The following is a 5,153-nucleotide window of genomic DNA, read 5'->3' as shown; positions in this document are numbered from 1 at the left end:
TTAGGCATTATGTTAACACAAAGATCTTTATCAATTGTGACATTACTGTAACATACCAATTTTTATCATATAAATTATAAGGTTTGGTTAAAAAAATTTTTTTTTAACCACTAGTAACTAGTAAATAGTTTATTTTAATAATTAGTCAACCCAAATAGTTCTAAACACTATTTTATTTGATTGACATAATATAATTAATTGGCTTGTATATGGGTGACTTTTCTAAATAAAATAAAAGTATATAATAGCTTATTTGATTAGACGGGTAGATTATGGATAATTTAACTATTAGAAATATGAAGTACCTGGACTAGCCCAGAAACCGTTTAATAATTAAATTATAAAAATACATTGTATTTTGAACCTACTCTATTTTAAATAAAAGTTAGACCCAAATATAGACAAAAATATACTCGTTCCAAAGACATATTCAAACGTTATATTTTAGAAATTATACGCGCCAGTTCCGTAAAACAGGTAAATTCAATACATATAAAATATATATGTTTGAAATTCAAAACTACTTTCGCGTCCTTTATCTTGTATAATAAATAATAATCATACTAAAAATAATAAAATCAAATAAATGACAACAAATGGAATATCACAAATTGACAAACCTGTCGTCACCTCTTTTATATCACATTTTATAAAATCAAAACTATTATTGGAAAATATGAAGGTATACGTGTCATCAAAAGAATAGAAATTGAATAACTCATCAAATTATGGACATATGGACCTATGTCATATGTGTATGGTACAATTTAGATAAGAATAAATTTAATATACTACGTGTCCTTTATGTGTAAAACCCCAAACCTCTATAAATAGGCACTCACAACACCATTTCCAAATAACTCAAATTTTTCTACTTTCCCAATGTCTCGCCAGTTCCCCTATATTTCTCTAAATTAGATTTTTTTTATATAATAAAGCCCTGCTTCGTTTTAAGTATTATAACTCCTGATCACCGCTACCCTTTCCGATTGATCTGAGCCTCAGGGCTCTGCCCGACTAAGTTGTTGGAATTTGGTCTCGGGACTTCGGGACAAGGTTGATTTAGGGGTACTATACTTACCACGAGTGCAATATATATATTTTTTTTATAGCCCAAAAGTTATACCCAAAATTTATACCAGGAGTCCTTCTAGTTGAACCATAAAGTTACAAAGTAGGTCCATTCTCTTTTCTCACTATTTTATTCTCTTTTTATGAGTTACCCAAAACTATTATTTATTATTTCTGTTTTGTAAACAAACTTTCATCAAAAGTCATGCCTATTATTTTATTTACCCAATAGGGAACCATAGTTGAGACACCCAAGTAATCCTGCACAACTCCTAAAAATTTTTCATAGCAATCAGAATCAGAATCAGGGCCCCTAAAACTCAGGGGGGTATTTCCTACTTAACGATTATCCTTATATCTCGCTGTCTAAATTGAAAATTATCGTTCCGTCGACTCAGCAGGCCTAAGTAGGTGACGAAGCAGGCCTAGCCTACTTTGGATTCCCCCGCGACACGCGACAGATCCCGGGGATCCTGTCGCGACACGCGGGCGGTTCCAAATCAGGCTATAAATAGAGGGGCCTAGGACTTGATTTCTGGCATTCGTTCGACGTTCAAATTCGTTTCCTACGTTGAGTTATTATTCGTTTACTACCAAACACACACCACACTCGAATCGCTGCCGCGGAACAGGGTAATTACTCGATCGCTATTGCGATTCCTTTTCCGGGATCAATATATCCAAAGAATGTCTAAGTGCCGCCCATATTGGGTTATGCTTTGTCGTTTGTCGATAATTCGATAAATGAGTTGAAGCATTATACTTTGTCGTTTGTCGATAATTCGATAAATGAGTTGAAGTATTATACTTTGTCGTTTGTCGTTAATACGATAAATGAGTTGAAGTATTGCACTTTGTCATTCATTGTGAGAATTTGATCTCGTAAGTTGTCGTAAAAGCTGTATTGATCATTAACCCAGTTTTTGTGAAATTCGTTAAGATTCGAATCTCATGACTACCGTTAAGGTTGATTTAGGTTTTTCACCAATACGTATTCCATTCTGTTAAACCACCAAAAATACTCCCACCTACACCCTTACAATCAAATAAACTATTAAATCATCAGAAGATCCAGAATAATAAAGAGCATGCTTAATTATCGGAAGAAATAGAATCAAGAAGTTGTTAACTCAATCCTGCATGCTGATTTGTGAGTCATTCTCTTTTTATTAACTGTTTTACAATACTCCAAATTATTTTTCAAAGTTATAATTACAGTGATTAAGTTTATGTAATCACCAAATTACAGCCGGTATGTGGGGTATTGTGCACAGTATTATTATTATTTTAATCACATTAGGTGGGCGAGCCTAAAAGTAAGTGATATACGTCACTCATTGGGCCAGCCAATGGTGATATGACCACAGTCACAGAGCTGGTCTGTGACAAATACCTATTCTTGAAATGTTAGTTGATAATAAACATATGTAAAAACTCTTAATACTGTAAATTATAACACATGTGTCGTTTTCAGTAAAATGAATGAACTCACTCAGTATTTCCCGCTGACAAAATCTTTTTAAAACGCGTTTCAGGTAATTACAGTAGATTGGAGTAAGGATTGGATCCGGCACTAAAAGACTTCAAGAAGTGGCTTATCTTATTCATTAAATCACATTAAGAATTATTGTTTTTATTAAAAGCTACCTTTGTAAAACATGGAATTTATTCCATCTATTTAAATAAAATCCGGTGTTTCTAAACTCTGATATTTTTCCTAACTCACGGTCCTGATGAAATTTCCGCTGCAATGTTTTTTTTAAATAATCACCGGTACCACTGGACTGCTCACGGCACCGATTCCGGCTAGATGGGGTCGGGGGTCGTGACAATTACTAATAAAGGAATTTTGAAAAAAAACATGGAACCGGTGTAATGTTGATTTCAAAAGGGTCTTCTTTTATTAGTGAAGTTTGATCGTTAGTTAACTTAATACTTACCGTTTCGTCAATTTTAGTGCTAGTGTTTAACTCTTTTAAAAACTTAGCATGAATGGGTATTAAACAATGATTTTCAAAAGAAGGTGACAAGAGATTAATTTCTTCAAAATTAGACTCTTCTTGGATTTTAACGTTAACGGACTCACCTTTTTCGTTGTTTAACTCATGTGTCGGTTTTTCACTTATTTGTTCTTCCATTTTTACCTCTTCAACTATCTTTTCTTTATTTAATTCTTCTCTTGCGCGGGACTCCTCTTCCTTTGCGTGAGATTCTTTTATGTATCGCTCGATAGTTTTAAGGTGTTCTAATATCCTATCGGTCACTTCGGTGATAGAGAAAGGATCGGGATTTTCAAAGCTTGAATCCGCTTGTTCGATCCTAGATTCCTCATAGTACTCATATGAAGTAGATGGTTCATACCATTGTTCTTCATTGTAAGTGTATGATGGATAAGGGTCGTAATTTTGTTCTTCATAGTATTCATATGAGGTGGGTTGTTCACGCCATGGTTCCTCATAATAAGAGTATGAAGGTGGTGGCTCATTTCTTGGTTCCTCAAAGTATGAGTACGAAGGCTCATACATTGGTTCATCAAAATATGAGTATGAGGGAGAAGGTTCATACCTTTGGTCTTCATAAGGGGTGTTCAAAAAACTCGTGGCTCGCAGCTCGCTCGAAACTCGCTCGAAAAAAGTTCGAAAAAAGCTCGGCTCGAAATTGGCTCGGTTGTAAACGAGCCAGCTCGGCTCGGTTTGTAAACGAGCCGAGCTCGAGCTTGGACTGGCTCGGCTCGTGAGCCGGCTCGATAAGGTTTACATCCTTCATTTTTTTGTCCCACATCGCTCAGAAGACAAAAACTAAGGGAGTATTTCCCCTATAAAAGAAGGTAAAGGAAATGTAGAAAGTGAGTTAACTATTTATACTTGCATATTTAGCCATGTGGTTAAATTAAATTGCAATTATGGCCCTTAGTCTATGAAAATATTCATTTTTTTGGGCTTTCTAATTAGTAAATTTTGCGGTTCCTTGTTAGTTCGAGCTAGATCGAGCCGAGCCGAGCTAGCTCGAATTTTAATCGAGCCGAGCTCGAGCCTCAAATCTCATAGTAGGTGTATGAAGTGGATGAAGTGATGGTTGAAATGAGTTGTAATATTGAACCGAGTGCGGGTTACCACAACTAGTGCAATAGTCTCCCCTATAATCATCCTCCTCATAGGTGTAGTTGTAGCCTCCTGAGTATTGATCCATAAGAATCACTCAACAGACCACAACAGAGTCTCGGGACTAGAAAACAAAAAATAAAGACGGAAACAGAGGCTGGACACGGCCCCGTGTTCAGTGGACACGACCCGTGTTCAGGATCTGTATCTGGGCGTTTTAATTAAAGTTACTGGTTTTATTGAGCACGGGGGCGTGTTCAGGGAGCACGACCCCGTGTTCAGACTCTGTATATGGGTGTTTTATGAAAAATATGCAGCACGGCCTCGTGTTCAGTGAACACGGCCCGTGTTCAGGCTACTGTAAATGCAAACTAAACTAAAATGCAGAAAAATGTGCGCACGTTTTGAAAAAGTTTTGAAAAACTGATTAGGCCGTCGATTTTAAGCTTTCTTAAAATCCTTGTGTCCCCGGCAACGGCGCCAAAAACTTGATGCGTGTGTAGTGTAATTTATTTTAGGTGTATATTTTAAGCCCTTTTACACTTTTTAGCCAAGTTTTAAATTTATAAAACACGATATTTACTAACACTAAACACACATATGGGCAAGTGCACCCACCGTGGACGTAGTATAGTGTTGTTAAGATACCGAGGTCGTCCAAGGACACAAGAGCTTTTAATACCGGTTTATCCTCAACGTCTAATCAAATCAAAAAGTTAGAAAAAGGTTTTTAAACTAGAAAAATAAAACTAACTAAAATGCTGAAAATAAAAATAAAAGTAAAAACAGATAGACAAGATGAATCACTTGGATCCGACTCGTGTGTAGTGTAACATTTGATTATTTCCGCACTTTTGCACTTTTTAAGAGATTATCTTAGTTATTGTAGTAGGCTCCTCTTTTGAAGGTGACGTTACCCTCAACCCAGTAGTTTGAGTCAGCAAGGATACAATCCTAAAGGGTCGGATTATTGAAAGATAA

Source organism: Helianthus annuus, chromosome 15 (genome assembly GCF_002127325.2).
Source record: "Helianthus annuus cultivar XRQ/B chromosome 15, HanXRQr2.0-SUNRISE, whole genome shotgun sequence".
Lineage (NCBI taxonomy): Eukaryota > Viridiplantae > Streptophyta > Magnoliopsida > Asterales > Asteraceae > Helianthus > Helianthus annuus.
The sequence above is the reverse complement of the archived record's forward strand: the minus strand, read 5'-3'. Positions refer to the sequence as shown.